Consider the following 25,075-nt stretch of genomic DNA (forward strand, 5'->3'; position numbering starts at 1 on the left):
GATAAGGTAAAAATATCTCTGTCTGCAAAGGACTTGATCCTACATTTAGAAAATTCCGAAGAATACACAAGAAATAAATTAAAATTAACAACCGTATTAATTAAATAACAAAGTTGCAGCATACAAAATAAATAGGCAAAAATCAGCTACATTTTTATATTCCCGCAAACAATTGAAAAGAAAATAAAAGAAACAATTCCACTTACAATAGCATCTAAAGGAATAAAATACCTAGAAATAACCTTAACCAGGGAGGTGGAAGAGTTGTACATTGAAAACTAAAAAACATTGCTGAAAGAAATTAAGAAGCTAAATAAATGGAAAAACATCTATATTCATGTATTGGAAGACTTCATATTGTTAAGATGGTATTTCTAGTTCTAGATCCTTGAGGAATCGCCACACTGTCTTCCACAATGGTTGAACTAATTTACAGTCCCACCAACAGTGTAAAAGTTTTCCTATTTCTCCACATCCTCTCCAGCACCTGTTGTTTCCTGACTTGTTAATCATTGCCATTCTAACTGGTGTGAGATGGTATCTCATTGTGGTTTTGATTTGCATTTCTCTGATGGCCAGTGATGATGAGCATTTTTTCATGTCTGTTAGCTGGTATAGATATGTAACAAACCTGCATGTTGTACACATGTACGCTGGAACTTAAAGTATAATAAAAAATATATCTATATATAGTTAAGATCTTAACTATGACATCTTAACTATATATATATTATTAAGTATATATATAACATATATACATATATACAAACATATACATATATAATATATACATATATATAATATATATTAACTATATATATATAGTAAAGATGTCATTACTAGCCAAAGTGATCTAAAATTCAACAGAATCCCTATGAAAATTCTAAGTCTGTTTTACAGAAATGGGAAAGCCAATCTTCAAATTCATATGGAATCTCAAGAGACTGCCAATAGCCAAACAATCCTCAAAAAGAACCAAGTGGGAGGACTCATACTTTCCAATTTCAAGACTTATTAAGAATTTGCAATAATCAAAACAATGTGGTCCTGGTACATGGATAGAAATATAGACTAATGGGAATAGAACTGAAAGTCCATAAACACATACATCTGTGACCAATTGATTTTTGATAACGGTGCCAAGTCCATACAATGGGGAAAGAATATTCTCTTCAGCAAGAAGCATTAGAATAAGTGGAATTCCACATGCAAAGAACAAAGTTGGGCCCTCTCCTCCCTTCACATACAAAATTAACTCAAAGTAGATCAGTGACCTTAAGTATAAGAGCTAAAAGTATAAAACTCTTAGAAGAAAATGTAGGGGTAAATCTTCATAATCTTGGATTTGGCCATGGATTCTTATCTATAACACCAAAAGCACAAGCAACAAAAGAAAAAAACAGATAACTTGGATTTCATGAAAATTAAAAACTTTTGTGCTCCCAATAACGTTATTATAAAAGTTAAAAGACCATCATGGCAATCAAGCCATGAAAAGATGTCAAGGAACCTTAAATCCATATCACTAGGTGAACGAAATCAGTCTGAAAAGCTATACTGTATGATTTCAATTGTATGACGTTCTGGAAAAGGCAAAACTAGAGCCTGTAAAAAGATTGCTTGTCATCAAGGGTTGAGTGGATGAATGCAAGACCTTTTTCTTGCAGTGAAAATACTCTGTAAGATGCAGAAATGCTAGCCACATGATATCATAGAATTTGGCAAACACATGGAATATGCAACGCAAAAAGGGGGCCTTGATGTAAAATACAAACTTTAACTAATAATCATGTATTGATACTAGTTCATCAAGTGTAAGAAATATAACATGCCAATGCAAGATGTTAATAATGGGGAAAATTGTGGGGAGGGGAGAGGATGGACTGTATGAAAACTCTCTGTTTTTCCTATTTAGTTTTTCTCTAAACCTAAAACTACTCTAAGAAATAATGTAAATCTCTAAAACAACAAACAAACAAACAAAAAACAAAAAACAGCCAGTCACCTGAAGAACTATTAACCTGATGGTAATAATTCTTTCTTTGAGGTTGTTTGAAGTGACCCTGTGGGAGTCCCTTTGGGGAATGAGAAGGTGGGCCTCTGTCACCTTCTTTATTGGTTAGAAAAGCATAATGATTTGGGTCTTATCTTTCTTAAAATGTTAGCATTATGCCTAATTATGGGCTCTTTGTGATTTTTACTGTGCCTTTTTGCTTCTTCAAAGTTTGATACTACTATAATTGCTAAGAATGTCAAAATGAGGTAAAAACAATGAAATACAGAGCCAGTCAAATCAGAATGGTCTTTATCCAAACTCTATCTGCATTTTTGCCTCTTGCATTTAATCATATTATTGACTGTTATGTTTTATGTGCTTACTATAAAACTAATTTTGATCAAATGTTTTGTTTTGCTTGTTTTTGATGTGGTGGCTTGATCTCTGATTTTATCCACTGTTTCCATTGAAATGATCCAAAACTCTGCTTCTGATTACACTATGTAATTGTAGCCCAGCAAGTTATTTTGTCAATAGGGATTTTTACTTCAATGAAGATTTATGTTTTCCTAGTAAAAGTCATTATAATGGAAAAGTTACGTTGTTCTTGGTGATCCATGTAGATTTGTAAGATTGGGGATAAAGTTATGGAATAATGGTCTCTTTTATGGGTGGATTGTTTACAATTGTTTAAACATTGCATGATATAAAAAATGTTCCATGTTTTAGCTAAACCTCCTTTAATAAAAACACCTCCTTTAATAAAAACTAGCAAGTTAAATGTTGCTGAATACAAACATGCAAATATCTGCAACAGAAGATGTTTCTCTATATGATATATGTCTTCTGTGATTCAGCCATACATAAAAGGGAGAGCATATGAAATCTTTGTTTTATAAATCACTATGATTTCCTTAAAAAAAGCCCATGAATTTAACAAATATTTATTGAATGCCTACTTAATGCCAGGCACTATTTTAGGCATGGGAAATAGAATATCCATAGTCATTCTAGTCATTCATAGTTATTCATAGCCACTACCCTCTCAAAGCACACATTCAATTGGAGAGAGATAGAAGATAAATGCATACCCAAGAACTAATATAAGGAAACCACAAAGGCTACAGGGAAAAGAAAAATGTTCATGGGATAGAGGATGACTGAGGGTGAGGGGATATTGCCACTCTAAGGAGGCGACATTTAAGTATAGCCTGAATAATAAGGAGCTGTTGGTGGAAGCCTGGAAATAAACTTACTTACAAACCAATGTGTTAGCTTCCCATGACTTCATGGGTTCTAGAAAACAGCACGTTACTCCAAGGTCAGAGGTGGAGGACAGTATGTTATTTACAACAGTAGCAATACTGAAGGATTAACATTTTTTAGGCAGTTACCCAAGCAACGATTCCCACAGAGAGATGCAAAGAAGGCCATATGATACATGAATAATCAATGAGTTGCATTATAGGCCAGAAACTCTCAGTTCAGAGAACCTACACCTTTTAAAACAGGGAGTAAGCAGGCCTGGCCTAATTATCTCTATCTTCCAAGTGTTAAATATGCAGACATTCTTGAAAACATACTTTTGAACAAAGTGCAGGCAGTTCCTTGCTCACAAGATGTGTAGAAATGGGAAAATCCATGAAGAATTCACTCCAACAGTATCCATACTCACTTCTACGGTCTTGAATTCTGGCCAATTTTTCCATGAATATGACACTCTGCCAGCTACCCTGATTAATCTGACCAGCAGAGTCTGGGACAAAATCCATTCAATATGTTCTATAGTTTATTTATTTAAGACTACTATCAACAGAACTCTAAGTAGCATAATCAGGTCAACCTAGAGAAAGTATTAAGCTCAAACATACCTCCAGATGCCTCAAATCTAACCAGCAAAACAAATTCTATATATTGTCAAGGTTTATCTAAAAAATCCCACGTGGCTTTCTTCCTAAATTTCTGTATTGACCTTTCTATTTAACCTGAGACATTAATGTAAGTATAGCAGAACATATCAATAACTGTGCAGACTCTGCCTTGGTCTGCAAGGAAGAAGGCTATGGAAGATTTATCATTCATAGCAACTCTACTCCATGAATGAAGCTGAGTGGAACATCTTCCAGGGCTGAAGTAATATTATCAGCCACTTTAACCAAAGCGAGGGACACATCGTCTACCATGTTTTCTGACTGAATGACTACAATTCTAGAATGACTGCCTACAGGGTCACATAATGAATCAGTTATCCCTCCAGAAGTGTCCAACCTGCAGTCACCTGAGGAATACTAATCTATGGAAGTGTTTCCTGAGACACTCAGAGGTCTCTTATGACCGATTCTAAGTCACCAGGTTTCCATGAAGAAGGCAAGTTAATACCTGGGATCCACACAAATAAAATCCAGGAGTGCATATAGTGCCCTGGAAAGAATTATTTCAACTTATTGGAATCCCAAGTAAGACTTTCATTAGCTAGAGGGCATAGGATGAAAGTGATTCCAAAATGATCTCCCCCTTAGCCTGTAGGCCTCAGGCTACCCAGTTCAGTTCAGATAATTTAGCTTACTGCTCATTTTGGGAGCAAAGCATGATGGAAGTCGGTCTAACCCATTCTGTTTGCTATACTGCCAGAAGGGTGGTGTTTTTATGACCTCAGATCAACTGAGCAATGGCTGGGGAATGGGGGTAGGAAACATTCAAAGGTGTTTACAAATGTTTTGTTGAGAGGTACAGGTGTTAGGGCCACCTTTGTTATTTCTAGAATATTTCCCAGGAAAGGGTAAGGGAGAAGGCATTCCAATTATTTCAGGCACAGGTGACAGTTGGGAGAGCTCCATCAAGGCATTTAACTCTGCAAGGAAGGCTCCAAGGACAATTATGGAAGACAAAGGCCATTACTGTCCTTCTCTCCCCCTTTTCCCTACGGTTTGAAGTATTCTCACCTTGGGTGCTGAGGTTGCTATTCTTACTTCACCATAAATAATCTGCATATCCTGATCCAGTAGCTAAAACATTCCAGCCAATCTCAACAGAGACCAGGCCTTTATTATAATCATCTATAAGAGGATAAGGGAATAGGCTTCCCGCCAATGAGAGCAGCTACCTTTACATTAACAGCTGGGGCCAGGCCAGCTGTTTCTTTAATATACCATTTTCATGTGACATGCAAAACCTGTTGAGCTTCTATCCCTCCTCTTGCAAAAAGTTCTATTTCTGTCAACATCCTATTATTGAAACCAACACTGGCAAGGATGATAAGGGATTTGAGATCTTATTCTCCTTGCAGACTAACATGCTAGCCTGTCATGTTTTCACTGATGCTGTAAAAGAAACAGGATGCTCCTGGGTCAGAGAGGAAGTGTAGTTCTTACCCAGTAGCAGTGTCAGAATATCAGTATTTTTTGCCAGTTGTTGAGGCCTTAGTTCTCATGGAGCAATGCAGAGAGGGGTGAGTGCTGCCTGCGAATGCAGTGGTTGACATCACAGAAGAGCAACTCTGAGCTTAGGGAACCTAAATCTTTTATAATGGGCAGTAAGCCACCTGCCCCTTTCTCCAGAAAGAGACAATACCTGTATCTTCTTAAGTTGTTTGCTCTATAAATATCCTTGAAATGATAGTCCAAAGCAGGATAACCAAGTGTCTTGCTCATAAAATAGGCAGAAACACAAAAGCACCATGGAAAATTGTCTTCACCAAACCTCTTGGTCAGAAGGTACAGCAAGCACAAACAGTTGAATGCTAAAGGATGGAAGAAACTCGGCAAGTTTTCAACCATAGAGGGAAGTCAATGTTTCCAGAGCTGTGGAGAAGGCGAGAAGAGGTGAGGCAGGGCTGACACCACTGAGGGTCTTCAACAGCCCTGCAGTGAACCATGAAGAAAAAGAGAAATTCAATTTTCTGCTTTTAATTTTGTAAGGTGTAAGAATTAAAGAAAAAGATTTACTCTATTATGCAAAATGCCATTAATTTAACTCTTGATTGAATTCATGTTTTACTTTTTCTACTCAAATCAAAACTTGGGTATTCTTCTACCTATTATGTGAGAGGAAAAATTGTAGAGCTACCAAAATGAACATCCCGGGGCTTGAGCTTGATAAACTGCTGATGGAAACACCTGTCTTTTTATTTTAGAAAATTAATCCAGTTAGAAAGAAAAGTCCAGCACCTCAAGGAAAGGGACTGGGAAGGATACCTCATAGCACTGATCATAAAAGTTTCTTGTGATGAAAAAGTGAAATCATTGGCTCCCCCTACTTAATTATGAAAGCAGTTTGAATAAAAGATTAATCATTATTTCAGTAGGCACTTTTAAAATAATAATTATTATAGCAAATGCTTTGGGCAATAATTTATGCCATAACATAAAGAGTTATTACATTGCAATTGAATCGATTTCATCCATATTTTTTAACTTTCTAGTCATATTCTGCTTCTCTTTTTTAAAAAAATTAATGCACATACATATTTGAGAGTAAAGACATAAACTCCTGTATGTATGAATATCTCCAGTTAGAAAAATTGGTCTTATTTAAATGTGGCTGCTTGCCTAAGCTGCCAAAGTAGTCCCAACCCTAACAAAGATTTAGAAGGGCAACCAACCTTTAGAGCAGAAGTGAGGACTATTTTTGTACTGCAAAAGCCTTGGTTTTATGTTTATTTGTAAAATTCTGGCAGCTATTTTGAGATGTTTCTGCATTGCAATAAGAAACATTATGTCCATGAATTTGAAAAAAGAGGGAAAAATTAAAAATAAAAATGATTTTAGCGTATGGATTTTTTTAAAATTTAAATTCATTATCAAACAGATTTTGATATTCTTGTGTGGGTTTTGTGTAGGGGGATGTGTCTCTTCTAGCTGGCTGTTCGGGAAGATGCTTCAGGGGAAAATAAAGATCTTTTAAAAAGATTCTATGTTCTAGTTTTCCAAAGTACATTTTTAAACTTGTAAGAAAGTTTATGTCTGCAAAGATGATGGTTTCACCCTGACTGCAGGGAAGCAAGCCACAGCCAATGGGATTCCCAGGTTGACTGGGCAGTAAGGAGGGGAGCTAAGAGCTCCCACAGGCTTGAGGGCCACACTTCTCTGGATCTGAAGCAGGATGGGCCACTGATTTGTGGCTTTGAACAAGTCATTTTGTCTTTCGAAGCCTTGATTAGACTTTTAATTTAGAACTCAGGGATAGTCAATGGATTTACATTACAAATAAGTGTTATTTTTCTATGAAGCATTGAATATACTAAATCAAAACACATCTGGACTTAACCCCTCTAAAAATACTATTACTTCTAGTGTTTATAATAATATGAGCTATTATTTATAAACAACCTACTATTCAATTTGAACACAATTAAGAATGTCAACTTGGTATCTACTCCACACTGTAGGGCTGTGGATGGGCATAAGTAGCCGTATATTTTTTAATGTAAAGAAATAGATGAAAAAATGTCACTTTCAAGTGAGAGAGATGGAATTTGAAACCAATTCTGTCTGGATCCAAAATTCATGCTTGCTTTATTGCACTTTGTTGTGTATCTTTGTTGAGTCTTTGATTTATCTTTACCCCAAGTTCTTGAAACATAATGGATAAATTGAAGAAAAAATTAGATTGAGGTATTTGGCCATAATTCTGTTATAATCCATGACATTCTCAAATGCTTTAAGAGACACATTTGATATCATCATTGTGTGAGATGCCCTGAAAAATAAAGAATGAGGAAAGCAGGATTTTAAATGCAAATTTATTGGTAATGTAGAATGTTGTACCTGCCTCAAATCTATTGATTGGTTAATTGAAAGGTAAATAACAACTGATAGGATCTTTACCAATGTATTTAATTAAAAAATTGCATTGCTCTACACTAAATACACTTTTCTTTTTAACACAAGAAAGAATTAGATACCAGTTACTTTCCTCAATACACACAGATCTGGAATCTCTTGTGTGCTCAAAAAGTCAGAATAAAATCTACTGAGCACTTGCCACAATATAATCAATTTTATATAATGAGAATCATGAGGTTAAAATCAGAGATTGTGATTAATTTAAGATGGCAGATAGAAGGCAGGCCTAGCTTGCAGCTCCCACTCAGAGAGACAGAGCAGTGTGTGGAAACTTACATAGTGAACTTTTGCTCCAAGAACTACCATAGCAACATACCAGGAAAGCTGAGAGAACCCACAGACCCTTTGCGGGAACTGGATCACGGCTGTAGGCTCCCTGAGACACTGAAAAACTGTGAGTCAGCTTGCTTTCTCAGCGGGAAAGGCTGGTGGTCTGGGACTAGTTTTCAGTCCTGGTGACCAGCTGCCTGGAAATAGACTCACTGCTGTTGTAGAGGCACAGTGGGAGTGAGACTGGCCTTTAGGACTGTGGGCTGCATGGAAGCGGGGTGAGGCCTGTGACTTCTGGCTTTCTCCCACTTCTCTGATTACCTTTGTGACTCAGCAGAGGCAGCCATAATCCTTTTGGGAACATAACTCCATTGGACTGGGAAGCACACCCCCATCCCTCACAGCATCTGCAGCAAGCCCCACTCAAAAAGAGTCTGAGCTCAGACACCCTATCCCTGCCCCCACCTGGTGGTCTTTCTCTACCTACCCAGGTTGCTGAAGACAAAGGCCATAATCTCCTGGGAGCTCTATGGGTCTCCTCACCACCTGAGTTACCTGAATACTTAACCAGGTGTCCCTAGGGCAAGTTTGCTTCTTCCCTACAGGACCACAGCTGATGCGCTCTTGAAAGTGCCATCTCCTGGCTGGAGGCCAACCAACACAAAACCAGAGCCCTAAACAAAAACACAACTAAAAACCGTTACAGAGTCCATTTCACTCCTCTGTTACCTTCACTGGAGCAGGTGCTACTATCGATGGCTGCAAGACCTGAAGACAGATTACATCACCAGACTCTGAAGACACTCCCCAGTACCAGCCTGCATCCCAGTAGCTCCGTTGGCTGGCTAGAGCTGGAGGAGCAAAAACAATCGCTACAGTTCTGCTCTCAGGAAGCCCCATCTCTAGAGGAAGGGGGAGAAGACCACATCAGTGGAGCACCCTGTGGGACAAAATAATCTAAACAGTAGCCATTGGGTTCCAGATCATCCCTCTGATATAGTCTACCGAGATGAGGAGAAGCAATTCTGGTAATATGACAGAGCAAGGTTCTTTAACACCCCCAAAAGATCACATCAGCTCATCAGCAATAGATCCAAATCAAGATGAAATCTCTGAATTGCCAGAAAAAGAATTCACAAGGTGGATTATTAAGCTAATCAAGTTAGAGTTCACCAGAGAAAGGTGAACTCTAACTTGAAGAAATAAAAAACATAATACAGAATATGAAAGGAAAATTCCTCAATGAAATAGCACAAATAAAAACAATCACAACTTCTGGAAATCAAGGACACAGACAAGTGTAAAAGGGACTGAAATGTGTTAGCAATTGAACAAAAAAAGCAGAAAAAAGAACTTCAGAGCTCAAAATAAACCTTTCAAATTAACCCCATCCATCAAAGACCAAGAAAAACAAATGAGAAAAATGAACAAAGCCTTCAAGAAGTTTGGGAATATGTTGAGCACCTAAACCTATGAATAATTGGTGTTCCTGAGGACAAAGAGAAATCTAAAAATCCAAAAAACATATTCGAGGGAATAATCAAGGAAAACTTCCCCAGCTTTGCTAGAGATCTAGACATCCAAATACATGAAGCTCAAAGAACACCTGGGAAACTGATCGCAAAAAGATCATCACCTAAGCACATAGTCATCAGGTTATCTAAAGTCAAGACAAAGCAAATAATCTTAAGAGCTGTGAGGCAAAAGCATCAGGTTACCTATAAAGAAAAACTTATCAAAATAATGACAGATTTCTCCACAGAAACCCTATAATCTAGAAGTGATTGGGGTCCCATTTTTAGCCTCCTTAAACAAAACAATTATCAGCCAAGAATTTTGTATCTAGTGAAATTAAGCTTCATAAATGAGAGAAAGATACAGTATTTTCCAGACAAACAGATGCTGAGAGAATTCGCCACTACCAAGTCAGCACTATAAGAACTGCTAAAAGGAGCTCCAAATCTTGAAACAAATCCTCAAAATACATCAAAATAGAACCTCCTTACAGCATAAATTTCACAGGATCTATCTAACAATAATACAATGAATATAAAACAAGATATTCAGGCAAGAAATAGTATGATAAATAGAATAGTATCTCACTTCTCAATATCAACATTGAATATAAATGGCCTAATGCCCCACTTAAAATATATTGAATGGCAGAATGTATAAGAATCCACCAACCAAGCTTCTGTTGTCCTCAGGAGACTCATATAACACATAAGGACCCACATAAACTTAAGGTAAAAGGGTGGAAAAAGATATTCCATGCAAATAGACACTGAAAATGAGCAGAAGCAGCTATTCTTATGTCAGACAAAACAGACTTTATAGCAACAACAGTTTAAAAAGACAAAGAGGGACATTATAGAATAAAACTAGTAGTCCAATAGGAAATGATTACAATACTAAATATATATGCATCTAACACTGAAGCTCTCAAATTTATAAAAAAAATTACTACTAGACCTAAGAAATGAGATAGATGCAACACAATAATAGTGGGGGATTTTAATACTCCACTAACAGCACTAGACATGTCATCAAGACAGAAAGTTAACAAAAAAAATGGAATTGAACTATATCCAGAAAAAATGGTCTTAACAGATATTACAGAATATTCTAGCCAACAACTGCAAAATATACATTCTACTCATCAGCACATGGAAAATTCTCCAAGATAGACCATATGATATGGCAGAAAATGACTCTTAGTAAATTTAAGAAAATCAAAATTACATCAAGCACTCTTTCTGACCACAGTGGAATAAAATTGGAAATTAACTCCAAAAAGAACCCTCAAAACCATGCAAACACATAGAAATTAAATAACTTGCTCCTGAATGATCATTGGGTCAATAATGAAATAAAGATGAAAGTTAAAAAATTCTTTGAACTGAACAATAATAGTGACACAACTTATCAAAACCTCTGAAATATAGCAAAAGTAGTGCTAAGAAGAAAATTCGTAGCATTAAATGCCTACATCAAAAAGTCTGAAAGAGCACAAATAGACAATCTAAGGTCACACTTCACAGACCTGGAGAAACAAGAACAATCCAACCCAAACATAGCAGAAGAAAAGAAATAACAAAGATCAGAGCAGAACTAAATGTAATTGAAACAAAAAAAAATACAGAAGATAAATGAAACAAAAAGCTGGTTCTTTGAAAAGATAAATTGATAGACCGTTAGTAAGATTAACCAAGAAAAGAAAAGGTCCAAATAAGCTCAATTAGAAATGAAATAAGAGATATTACTACTGATAACAAAGAAATACAAAAGGTTATTCAAGGCTACTGTAAACACCTTTACATCCACAAACTAGAAAATCTAGAGGAGATGGATAAATTCCTGGAAATACACAACCCTCCTACATTAAGCCAGAAAGATATAGAAACTCTGAACAGACCAATAACAAGCAGCAAGATTGAAATGGGAATTTAAAAATTGTCAACAAAAAAAGTCCAGGACAAGACAGATTCACAGCTCAATTCTATCAGACATTCAAAGAAGAATTGGTCCCAATCCTACTGACACTATTCTACATAAAAGAGAAGGAGGGAATTCTCCCTAAATCATTCTATGAAGCCAATATCACCCTAATTCCAAAACCAGGGAAGGACATAACAAAAAAAGAAACTGTAGGCCAATACCCCTGATAAACATAGATGCAAAAATCCTCAAAAAATACTGGCTGAGTCCAACAGCATATCATCAAAAAGAAAATCCACCATGATCAAGTGAGTTTCATACCAGTGATGCGGAAATGGTTTAACAACCACAAGTCAATAAATGTTATACACCACATAAACAGAATTAAAAACATAAATTACATGATCATCTCAATGGATGCAGAAAACACCTTTGACAAAATCCAGCATCCTTTTATGATTAAAACTTTCAGCAAAATCTGAATGGAAGGGACATACCTTAAGGTAATAAAAGCCATCTAAGACAAACCCACAGCCAACATTATACTGAACAGGAGAAAGTTGAAAGCATTCCCCCTGAGAACTGGAACAAGACAAGGATGTCCACTGTCCCGGCTTCTATTCAACATGGTACTGGAAGTTCTAGCCAGAGCAATCAGACAAGAGAAAAAAATCAAGGGCATCCAAACTGGTAAAGAGGAAATCAAACTGCTGCTCTTTGCTGATGACATGATTGTATACCTAGAAAACCCTCAAGACTCACTCAAAAAGCTCCTAGAACTGGTAAATGAATTAAGCAAAGTTTCAGGATACAAAATCAATGTACACAAATCAGTAGCTCTGCTATACACCAACAGTGACAAAGCTGAGAATCAAATCAAGAACTCAACCTGTGTTACAATAGCTGCAACAAAAAATAAAATACTTAGGAATATACCTAACCAAGGAGGTGAAAGACCTCTACAAGGAAAACTACAAAACACTGCTGAAAGAAATCATAGACAACACAAACAAACGGAAACACCTTCCATGCTCATGGAAGGGTAGAATCAATATTGTGAAAATGACCATACTGCCAAAGCAATCTACCGATTCAATGCAATTCCCATCAAAATACCACCATCATTCTTCACAGAACTAGAAAAAACAATCTTAACATTCATATAAAATGAAAAAAGAGCCTGTGAAACAAAAGCAAGACTAAGGAAAAAGAACAAATCTGGAGGCATCACATTACCTGACTTCAAACTATACTTTAAGGCCATAGTCACCCAAACAACATGGTACTGGTATAAAAAGAGGCACATAGACCAAGGAACAGAATAGATAATCCAAAAATAAAGCCAGATAGTTACAGCCAACTGATCTTTGACAAAGCCAACAAAAACATAAAATGTGAAAGGACACCCTGTTGAACAAATGGCGCTGGGATAATTGGCAAGCCACATGCAGAAGAATGAAACTGGATCCTCATCTCTCACCTTATACAAAAATCAACCCAACGTAGATCAAAGACTTAAATCTAAGACCAGAAACCATAAAAATTCTAGAAGATAACATCAGAAACCCCACCCCCACCCCACCCAGACATTGCTTAGGCAAAGACTTTGTGACATAGAACCCAAAAGCAAATACAACAAAAACAAAGATAAATAGATGGGACATAATTAACAAAAAAGCTTCTGCACAGCAAAATAAATAATCAGCATTTAAAAGACAACACACAGAGTGGGAGAAAATCTTCACAGTCTATATATCTGACAAAGGACGAATATCCAGAATCTACAAAGAATTCAAACGAATCAGTAAGAAAATAAATCAATCTGATCAAAAAATGGGCTAAGGACATAAATAGACAATTCTCAAAAAAAGATATACAAATGGCCAACAAGCATATGGAAAAATGCTTAACATCACTAATTATCAGGGAAATGCAAATCAAAACTACAATTCAATAGCACCTCACTCCTGCAAGAATGGCCATAATAAAAAAATGAAAAGATAATAAATGTTGGTATGGATGTAGTGAAAAGAGAACACTTTTATGCTGTTGGTGGGAATGTAAACTAGTGCAAACACTATGGAAAATAGTATGGAGATGCACTAAAGTACTAAAGGTGGATCTACTTTAGTTGGATCAAAGGTTTGATCCAACAATCCCACTACTAGGCATCTACCCAGAGGAAAAGAAGTCATTTATATGAAAAAGATCTTGCACACGCATGTTTATAGCAGAACAACCAGCCCAAATGCCCATCAATCACCAAGTGGATAAAGAAAATATGATATATATATATATACACACACACACCATGAAATACTACTCAGTCATAAAAAGGAATGAAATAATGGCATTTGCAACAACCTGGATGGAACTGGAGACTATTATTCTAAGTGAAGTAACTCAGGAATGGAAAACCCGACATCATATGGTGGGAGCTAAGTTATGAGGACACAAACGCATAAGAATGATACAATGGACTTTGGGGACTTGGGGAAAGACTGAGAGGGAGATGAGAAATAAAGGACTACACATTGGGTATGGTGTACATTGCTTGGGTTATGGGTGCACCAAAATTTAGAAATCACCACTAAAGAACCCATTCTTGTAACCAAACACAACCTGTTCTTCAAAAACCTATTGAAATAAAAAACATTAAAAAATAAAATAAAATAACATATCTACTGCCATCCATTTTAGAATTCTAGAGAAAATGATGGATTTGTAACAAATGCAATGCAATGTAAGAATTTTAAAAATGCTATGCAAAGAGAAATGTGTGATTAAGAAAAGGCACTTTACAGCTTACAAATGCTCTGCATTCTCTGTCTTATGCGAAACTGATAATAATCCTTTGGAGTAGACTGATTTCCCTACCCTACCCTGCTTTATGTTTATGAATGTGTGGCAGAAGGCAGGGATATTGAGAAGGGTCCTTTTGGCCAAGTTCACAAACCTAGGAAGTAGCATGAAGAAAACATCAACTATAGTTGGCAGAATTCTGAGATGAGGATCAAGTTTTCCCATCTCCCTGGTGTGTAAGCCCTGCAGGTCCTCAGTACTATGAATAGGGTGAGCTATACCTCCCAGGATCAGGTTTTGTTATATGACACAGCGGACCTTAAGATAAAGTGATGATCTGGGTGGGTCTGACCTAATGATGAGAGCCCCTTAAAGGGAGAGAGTTTTCTCTGTCTGGTTGCAGAAAAGGAAGTCAGAGACTCAAAGCACATAAAGTTCTGATGTTCCCTTGCTGGCTTGAAGAAGGAGCCTGAGGAGAAGGAATGCAGATAGCCTCTAAGAGCTAAGAACACCCTACAGTAGGCAGTTAGCAAGAGAGCGGGACCCCAAACCAACATCTGGAAGAAACTGATTTTTGCCAACTGGAATGAACTCAGAAGTGATTTTTCCCCCAGAGCCTCCAGCCAGAACGTTGGCCTGGCCAACATCTTGATATTGTAAGAGCCTGAGGACCCAGTCTCATCTTGTTGGGCTTCTGACCTACAGAACTGTGAGCAAATAAATGGGTGTTATTTTAAGCCACTAAGTGTATGGCAATTTGTTTCACAGGAAGTGAAAATAATACAATGTACCCATCTTTGAACTCTAAGAAGTACCAGAATTAGCCAACGTTGAGTGACTGCATAGTGCCAGGCATCATTCTGGACAATTTCAATATTATCTCATTTTAAAATTTTAATTCCTGGCAATCCTTTGAGGTCAGCACTACTATCTTCATTGTACCACTGGCAAAATTGATGATCATGTTAAGACACATTCCCAAGATCTCACTTAATAGAGTTTAGGGGTGGGTGGAATTTAATCCAGTTTGCCTGAATCTTCATCCCTGTCTCTTTCTAATTCCATTTCATCTTCTCAAGTGGCAGGATCAGGGTTATCTCCACTGCGCCATGGTGATTATTTGCCATGTAACATGCAAATCTTATTTAGATACAAAAATATGAATATTTACACACTTCTGCAAGAATGACATGGCTGAAATCAGTGTCAGTATTAAACACAAAAATGCATTTTGCTTATACATTTTTTTCCATTATTTTTATATTCAACTGACTTCTTTACCAGTGCTAAATATTCATCAGTTATTATAATTAGAACCATTTCACCGATGAGAGTACTGAAGTTCAAGAAGCTTAGAGTATACAAATCTTGATAATTGATCTCTTGACTCCTAAAAGGTTATATCACAACTGATATGGTTTGGTTCTGTGTCCCTACCCAAATATCATCTCAAATTGTAATCCCCATGTGTCAAGGGAGGAACCTGGTGGGATGTGATTGGATCATGTGGGCAGTTTCTCTCATGCTATTCTCGTGATAGTGAGGGAGTTCTCAGGAGATCTGATGGTTTTAGACATGGCAGTTTCCTATGCTCTCGCTTTCCCTTCTGCCTTGTGAAGACTTCCCATTCACCTTCCACCATGATTGTAAGATTCCTGAGGCCTCCCCGGCCATGAGGAACTGTGAGTCATTTAAAACTCTTTTGTTTATAAATTATCAGTCTCAGGTAGTATCTTTATAGCAGTGTGAAAATGGACTAATACAGATAATTGGTACCAGGAGTGGAATGCTGCTATAAAGATAACCTGAAAATGTGAAGGCGACTTTGAAATTGGTTAGAAACAGAGGTTGGAACAGTTTGGAGGCCTCAGAAGAAGACAGGAAGATGTGAGGAAGTTTGGAACTTTGTAGAGAGTTGTTGAATGGTTTTGACTAAATGCTGATAGTGATATCAGTAATAACATCCAGGCTGAGGTGGTCTCAGATGGAGTTGAGCAACTTATTGGGAAATGGAGTAACAGTCACTCTTGCTATGCTTTAGCAAAGAGACTGGCAGCATTTTTCTCCTGCACTAGAAATCTGTGTAACTTTGAACTTGAAAGAGATGATTTAGGGTACTGGCAGAAGAAATTTCTAAACAGCAAAGCATTCAAGAGGTGACCTGACTTATTCTGAAAGCATTCAGTTATATGCATTCACAAAGAGATGGTTTGAAATTGGAACTTATGTTTAAAAGGGAAGCAGAGCGTAAAGGTTTGGAAAATTTGAAGCCTGGCTGTGTGGTAAAAAAGAAAAAACAAATTTTCTGTAGAGGAATTCAAGCCAGCTGCAGAAATTTGCATAAGTAATGAGAAGCTGAATGCTAATAGCCGAGAAAATGGGAGAAATGCCTGCAGGACATATCAGAGACCTTCATGGCAGCCCCTCCCATCACAGGCCTGAAGGCCTGGGAGGGAAAAACAGTTTTGTGGGTCAGGTCAAGGGCCACACTTCTCTGTGCAGCTTTGGAACTTGGCACCTTGCATTGCAGCTGCTCCAGCTCCGGCCCTGGTTAAAAGGGGCCAATGTAAAGCTCAGGCTGTTGTTTCAAGGGGTGCAAGCCACAAGTCTTGGTGGCTACCACGTGGTGTTGGGCCTTCCGTGGTGTGGGTGCATGGAAGACAAGAGTTGAGCTTTGGGAACCTCTGCCTAGATTTCAGAGGATATATGAAATGCCTGGATGTCCAGGCAGAAGTCTGTTGCAGGTGAGGAGCCTTCATGGAGAACCTCTACTAGGGCAATGCAGAGGGGAAATATTGAGGTTGAAGCCGAAACACAGAGTCCCCCTGGGGCACTGCCTCGTGGAGCTGTGAGAAGACTCCCAACATCCTCCAGACCCCAGAATGGTAGATCCACCAACAGCTTGTACCATGCACTTGGAAAAGCTATAGGCACTCGTCAGCCTGTGAAAGCAGCCACAGGGGCTATACTTTGCAGAGCCACAGGGGATGGAGATGGCCAATGCCTTGGGAGCCCATCACTAGCAACAGCATTCTCTGGATGTGAAACTTTGAATTAAAGTAGATTTTGGAGCTTTAAGATTTAATGACTGCCCAGTCGGGTTTTGGACTTGCATGGGGCATGTGGATCCTTTGTTTTGGCTAATTTCTCCCATTTGGAATGGGAACATTTACCCAATGCCTGTACCTCCATTGTATCTGGGAAATAATTAACTTGGTTTTGATTTTACAGGCTCATAGGCAGAAGAAACATGCCTTGTCTCAGATGAAACTTTGGAGTTGGACTTTTGGGTTACTCCTGGAATGAGTTAAGACTATGGGGGACTGTTGGGAAGGCATGAAGGTTTTGAAATGTGAGAATGTGAGATTTGCAAGGGTCTCCAGGTTTGACTCTCTGTCCCCACCCAAATCTCATCTGGAGTTGTAATCCTCTCATTTTGAGGGAGGGACCTTGTTGGAGGTGATTGGGTCACAGGAGCCATTTCCCCATACTATCCTCATGATAGTGAGGGAGCTTTCACAAGATCTGAAGGTGTTAAAAAATGGCATTTCCCCATGTGCACTCTCTCTCTCCTGCTACCTTGTGAAGAAGGTTCCTGCTTCCCCGCTTTGCCTTCCACCATGACTGTAAGTTTGTTGAGGCCTCCCCAGCCATGCAGAACTGTGAGTCAACTAAGCCTCTTTTGTTTACAAATGACTCAGCTTCTGGTAGTATCTTTATAGCAGTGTGAAAACAGACTAATACAACAACACTTTAACTTTATTTGAGACCATTTTTTTTTCTGAAGAAGCCACACAGGGTAGTCTTTTAATTTTTATTTACTGTATTTAGTACTGCTTTTTAATTTTTTAAATTATTTTATTTTATTTGAGTCAGGATCTTTCTCTGTTGCTCAGGCTGGAGTGCGGTGGCATGATCTTGGTTCACTGCAGCCTCTGCATTCCAGATTCAAGTGATTCTTGTGCCTCAGCCACCCAAGTAGCAGGAATACAGGTATGTGTCACCGTGCCCAGTTAGTTTTTTTGTATTTTTAGTAGAGATGGGGTTTTGCTATGTTGGCCAGGCTGGTCTCGAAATCCTGGCCTCGAGTGATCTGCCCGCCTTGGCCTCCCAAAGTGTTGGGATTACAGGCATGAGCCACCCCACCCTGCTGTATTTAGTACCCTTTTTAACAAGCATTTGTCATCAGTTTTCTCCATGAAGGGTGGTGAAAGACTGAAATGATCTGAAAACTCTGCATATGAAGGTTAGCAGGCATGAGAAAGACAGTCTTCCTAAAACAAGGTTGCACTTATCTTCTGTTGCAATTAAAAATATCATTCTCCTTCAGGGCAGGGATGGATTTCTGGCTACACATAAGTCAGGCATCCTTGTTAAATTATCAGGTTACTTTCCTGTGGCTTTAATGAAGTGCCTTGTATTGTCATATTATCATGGTTTTCAAAAGAGGGTTGCTAAAAGAACTGGAAGGAGTAGAAAATAAGACTTGAAGCTAGGCTTTCAAAGAAACCATGAGGACAGCTGTGGAATTCAGGGCTGATTCTACATGTGGGGCATCCCTTGCTCACAAGGTGGTAGGAACTCGGCAAGGACTAAGGTTTGTTAACAGGGAACCTCAGCCTCTCTCTCTCTCAATAGTGGAAACTGCAGACTCAGGACATGTGAGGAATGTAATGGAGTATAACGTTAATGTGTCATGGCTATTGGGGTGGCCTTGGGGTGCCACTATTGAGCTGAAGAAGAAGCAGAGGAAACAAGTGTTCTGAGAGGGCAAAGTAAAAGCAGTGAGGAATACAGAGAAAAGAGAACACAATGTTCTGGAGCAGAACCCAAGAGCAGGCTGGGGTCCAGGCAAGCTGCCAGGGGGCCACTGTCTCAAGGCTCTTATTTGGAATATTTGGTAGCCTCTGTGGTAAACTGAGCAGTGGTCACTCCCAAAATGTCCATGTTGTAATACCGAGAACCTCTGAACATATATGGCAGAATGGATTTGCAGATGTGATTAGGGATTTTATAATGAGAAGACCATCCTGGATTATCTGGGAGGTCTCCATAAAATGACAAGGGTCTTTCTAAGAGGGATGCAGGGTGGTCAGACTGAGAAGGCAGTGACCATGGAGGCAGGTCAGAGTGGTGCAGCCACAAGCTAAGGCATGCTGGCAGACTGTAGAAACTGAAAGACACCAAAAACAAATTCTCTTCTAGAGCCCCTAGAAAGAACTAGACTTGTTAAGACCTCGATTTTAGCCCAGTAGGTTCCTTTCAGACTTCCAACTACCAGAACTGTATGAGGATAAATTATTGTTGTTTTAAGCCACTAAGCAATTTGATATAGTGGTAACAGAAAACTAATGCATTTCATTTTATAAAAAAAAAAGCCTCTGTGATAGTTAATACTGAGTGCCAACTTTATTGGATTGAAGGATGCAAAGTATTGATCTGGGTATGTCTGTAAGGGTGTTGCCAAAGGAGATTAACATTTGAGTCAGTGAGCTGGGAAAGGCGGACCAACCCTGAATCTGGGTGGGCATCATCTAATCAGCTGCCAGTGTGGCTAGAATATAAAACAGGCAGAAAAATGTGAAAAGACTAGACTGGCCTAGCCTCCCGGCCAGCATCTTTCTCCCATGCTGGATGCTTCCTGCCCTTGAATATTGGACTCCAAGTTCTTCAGTTTTGGGACTCCAACTGGTTCTCCTTGCTCCCCAGCTTGCAGACGGCCTATGTGGGACTTTGTGATCCTGTGAGTTCATACTTAATAAAATCCTATATACATATACAGGAGTTCTAGAGAACCCTGACTAATACACCTTCCAATCCAGGTTGGTTTTTCTGTTTTATTTCTTGAGCTGGTTTTGACACAAAAGATAAAGCAAGAGAGAGAGAAAGAGAGAGAATAAGAGGAAAGGAAGAAAGGAGGGAAGGAAGGTAGGAAGGAAGGAAGGAAGGAAGGAAGGAAGGAAGGAAGGAAGGAAGGAAGGAAGGAATGTAGGGAGGGAGGAAGGGAGGAAAGAAGGAAGGAAGGAAAGAAAGTTTTAAGAAAAATGTATAGCCAAAAAAAGACTTGACTAGATCATTCATTTCTACAAAGGACGGATGAGCTTCATCTTTATGAGTTTCTTCTGAACGATGAAGAACACTTATTTTTCTGCTGTGGATCCTGTGACTTCCTTTATTCCATAGCTGGACCTATGAAGAAGAGAGCTTGCTGGGGATACAGGGGCCCAGGGAGAGAGGAAAGCAAGGGAGCATTGCCTGCAGGCTCCCATTATAAAGAAGAGCCAAGGTAAGAGACCCATATTGATGTGAGCAACTGAGAAATCAACTACACAAGAGTGGCCACACCAACCGTATACTTGCCCCATGTCATGTGAGTGAAAGTAATATGCCTTATTGGAAAGGCATAATTTCCCTTAGAAAACATGCAATCCAACAGGAAGAGATATGTTAAACTGACTAATAATGTGGCAAAAAAGTTAACAACAATTTCCATTGTTGTGGGTAGAAACGAGAAAATGCAACCACACTATATATAGGCATGCACCTTTTTCCTATAACTTTTTTTTTTTTTTTAAGGTGGAGTCTCTCTCTGTCACCCAGGCTGGAGAGCAGTGGCATGATCTCGGCTCACTGCAACCTCCGCTGCCCAGGTTCAAGCAATTCTCCTGCCTCAGCCTCTCAAGTAGCTGGGATTACAGGCACATGCCATCATACCCAGCCAATTTTTGTGTTTTTTAGAAAGACAGGGTTTCACCATGTTGGTCAGGCTGGTCTTGAACTCCTGACCTCAAGTGATCTGCCGGCCTTGGCCTCCCAAAGTGCTGGGATTACAAGTGTGAGTCACTGCACCCAGCCTTCTTATAACTTTTTAACTGATAGTGGCTCTGCTCTCTGGGCATCTCCTGCATCTGGGTATTCTTGTCAGTTCACTGTGCCCCTCTCTGAGTGTTCACAAAGTTCTACCCAGCTACCGTAGGCCCTGGGAAGAGGCAGGAGTCCTGCCTGCCCTCAGCCTCCCTTCTCCTTACCCTGTGACTTGTTGTCCACATTGGTTGAGTTGAATTTCTGCTACTACCTCTAGTGATATCCATTATTTCCATATCTAACAGTGGCCAGTAGTTGACTTCCCCTGAGCTGCTTGCATCAATATGGTTCTCTTACCTTGGCTCTTCTTTGTAATGGGAGCCTGCAGGCAACTCTCCCTTGCTGCAGGCTCTCTTCCTAAGCCCCTGCATCCCCAGAAAGCCCTCTAATCCATAGTTCCAGCTATAGGGGTGCCCTGGATCCTGATGAGTGAGTCATTTGGTGGTAATGGCTACCCTTCTCATCATCTTCTTGAATCATAGAGAATGTACTATTCCTCCTTGGTAGGTGATATAATTTGGCTGTGTCCCCACCCAAAATCTCATCTCGAATTGTCATCCCCATAATCTCCATAATCCCCACTTGTCAAGGAAGAGACCAGCTGGAGGTAATGGAATCATGGGTGCAGTTTCCTCCATGCCGTTCTTATGATAGTGAGTGAGTTCTCACAAGATCTAATGGTTTTATAAATGTTTGGTAGTTCCTCCTGCGTTCATTCTCCTTGCTGCCACTTTATAAAGAAGGTACCTTCCTTCCCCTTCACCTTCTGCCATAATTGTAAGTTTCCTGAGGCCTCCCTAGCCATGCTGAGCTGTGAGTCAATTAAACCTCCTTCCTTTATAAGTTATCCAGTCTTTGGCAGTTCTTTATAGCAGTGTGAAAATGGACTAATACAGTAGGCATAAGAATATTGGCTTCCCCAGGGACTCGATTTCAATGACACTTATGCTCTCAACCCCTTTCCTGATCATCTTTAGGTTTTAGAGGCAGGAACACTGGAGGTGGGAGGAGAGCTAGGAGGGAATGAGTTAGGAAACTGTGCTGGAAGGGCGGGGTTGAGGCTCACTTTCTGACTCACTCACTCCCTTCTCGAGGCAGCAGAATGAAAGGGGTCATTGATCCCTGGGAATTCTGAAATTCCAAGGAAATGGCACTGTGTCCTTTCACCTCACTTGGTGATTTCCCCTGCTTAGTAAAGGAAAAAATTGTAGTGATGACTTTTTTTTCTAGTGTGCTTATTTGTGTTAGTTTCACAATGGTGAGGTTTCCACTGAGACATTCATAATCCAGTGCAGGGTCACAGGGAAATAAGTGTTGATGTCTCAAATACTTGCAATAAGCAACTAATAACTTCACCTCCATAGGAGAGTCTTTTACGAATCTTAATCTCAAAAAATTGATGTAGGAAGTAATTTAGATGATAAGCATCAATTGGGGTAGCTAGATTTAGCAAATAAAAATACAGGACATCCAGTCAAATTTGTATTTCAAATATCTAAAATTATATTTTAAGTAAAAGTATATCACATTTAATATTTTGGACATATACTAAGAAATTTCGTTACTAACCTGAAAAATTGAGCTAAGCACCCTGCACCATATCTGGTAACCCTCACGCCAACTGTATACTTGCCCCATGCCATGTGGATGGAAAGAAAGTGCCTTATTGTAAAAGCCAATAAGGCTCATTCTCTCCCTTAGAAAATACACAATCTAGCAGGGAAAGAGATACGTTGAACTGACATAATAATGTGAAATAAAACTGCAATAATTGACACAGGTAATATTAATGGGCTCTGTCTGTCATGGTGTCAGGCACTGAGCTGCGTCTTTTTCATGTATGACCTCCGTCAAGTCTCACAGCACCTTGGAAACAGCCTTCATTATTCTCATCACTTCTTTGTAGGTGAGGAATGAAACCACGTGAGGATAAATGAATTGCTAAGATTATCTGACTAGGGCTGAAGTGGGTTTCAGACACGGGCTTGTTGGCAGCTGCCTGCCTTTGAACCACACACACTGTCACGCCCACAAAGGTTACAGAAAGACAGCTGGCTGAGCCAACTGGACATGGGTTGACATAAAAAGACAGAAGGGGTCAGGTGTGGTGGCTCACACCTGTAATCCCAGCACTTTGGGAGGCCAAGGTGGGTGGATCACCTGAGGTCAGGAGTTCAAGACCAGCCTGCCAACATGGTGAAACCCCCTCTCTACTAAAAATACAGAAAATTAGCTAGGCGTGGTGGCATGCACCTGTAATCTCAGCTACTCGGGGGCCTGAAGCAGGAGAATCGCTTGAACCTGGGAGGCGGAAGTTGCAGTGAGCCAAGATTGTACCATTGCACTCCAGCCTGGGCAACAAGAGTGAAACTCCATCTCAAAAAAAAAAAAAAAAAAAAAAAAAGAAGGGACGTTTGTATCTTGACAATTGGATCTTTAAGGTTAAACAGTAATTTACTACATGGGTAAGAGAAGAGTGCCTGGATTTAGTGAGAGAGAAAACAGCAAGCAGCAAACATAGTAAAAGCAATGGTCTAATGGTGTGAAATGTGTCATGGGTTTGGGAACAGGGAAGAGGTATCTGGAGGAAAATGGACACAGAGGAAGTGAGGTAATGGCCCATCTAAGGTTAGCAGAGACGTATATGAGCCATGCCTATGAGTGGGAGCTTAATTCTGCTGAATAAGGGGGTGAACATCATTCGACATTTACTTTATAAAATTACTTTGGCTGTCAAAGAAGACGATGGGGTAGAGAACGGAGCACTAGGTAGAAGAAGACTGAGGAGAGATAAGTAATGGGAGAGGCTCCAACCAGTTGGAAAGAACACTGGGAAGAAACCCAGGTGGGACATTCAGGATGCAGGAGTTAGAAAGCAGCCACTCAACTCACAGAGGAGGGTGAAGATGATTCTTCCGCCCTGGCAAGCTCAGCTGGGAGGATGACAGTCGCGCAGTCCCAGCTTAAACACACCTGCTCTGCTCCCATTTATTCTCCCCAGCAGAAAGACATTTGGACAAGTACAGTGTCTATGTTGCTTAATGTACTGTAGCATTTGAGAACGCGATTTTGACACCTTTTTGAAACTCTATAAAAATTCATCGTTGACCTTTTTTGTTTTCAAGGAAATCTAAGGAAGCTGATGAAAATGAGGGCACAGATGACTCAACCCCAGTTCTGGAGAAAGCTGACTCTATGGAAGCCTTTTTGTTTGCAATGAGTAAAAGCAGAAATATGACAACTCATATTGTCACTATAATAAATGACAAATTGATGAAATAAAAACACTGTGGACAGAATCCAAAGAAATATGGCTCAAATTAAAATATCCACAAAGCATTCTCTGTGTGCTTCATTCTTCCTGAACCAAATGGTTTCTGTCTGTGTCCTTCTTTCTAGACCCAGCCCAACAAGGTCATGGAGTGTTACAGGAGAGCACCAATGAGCAAACTGAAGTTTTTTCTTGACGTTTGCATTTACATCTTCCCCAAACTCAGGAGCATAATCCCTGCTGCAAACCATTTGAATTCTTTTTAATAACTACTATGTGGAGTAAAAAATAGGCAGCCGTTGCCCACTCTTAATGTCTGAGAACAGTTCTGGCAACAAGATGTTGCTTTTTCATAATATTTTTCTTTTCTTTTTTTTTTCTTCAGGGAAGGGATTTAAAATAATTTATTCTTAATATTATGCCTGCCTAATATGTGAGAGTAAAGATAAGCTTGACTGTGGTACTCCAGATAAATTCCTCAAGCAGAAGGCAGCTGGCTGGTGGGTAGCTGGGATCACAATGCCTCATGTACACCTCCCTTTATGTTTCCAACCCTCAATTAGAGGTTGGATTCGCGTGTTTGCTTCAGTA

The 25,075-nt window shown here is 39.3% G+C and overlaps 1 long non-coding RNA gene across 1 annotated transcript in view; it reads left to right on the top strand.

The window, feature by feature from the left end:
* Positions 1-24,371, top strand: part of LOC109025694 (uncharacterized) — a 57,775-nt gene extending 33,404 nt beyond the window's left edge. The window contains exon 5 of the long non-coding RNA XR_002004620.3: positions 24,339-24,371. This is a non-coding gene — a long non-coding RNA (uncharacterized lncRNA). The remainder of the gene's footprint in view (positions 1-24,338) is intronic.
* The last annotated feature ends 704 nt before the right edge of the window (positions 24,372-25,075 follow it).

This window comes from Gorilla gorilla, chromosome 12 (assembly GCF_029281585.2).
Source record: "Gorilla gorilla gorilla isolate KB3781 chromosome 12, NHGRI_mGorGor1-v2.1_pri, whole genome shotgun sequence".
In the NCBI taxonomy this organism is placed as follows: domain Eukaryota; kingdom Metazoa; phylum Chordata; class Mammalia; order Primates; family Hominidae; genus Gorilla; species Gorilla gorilla.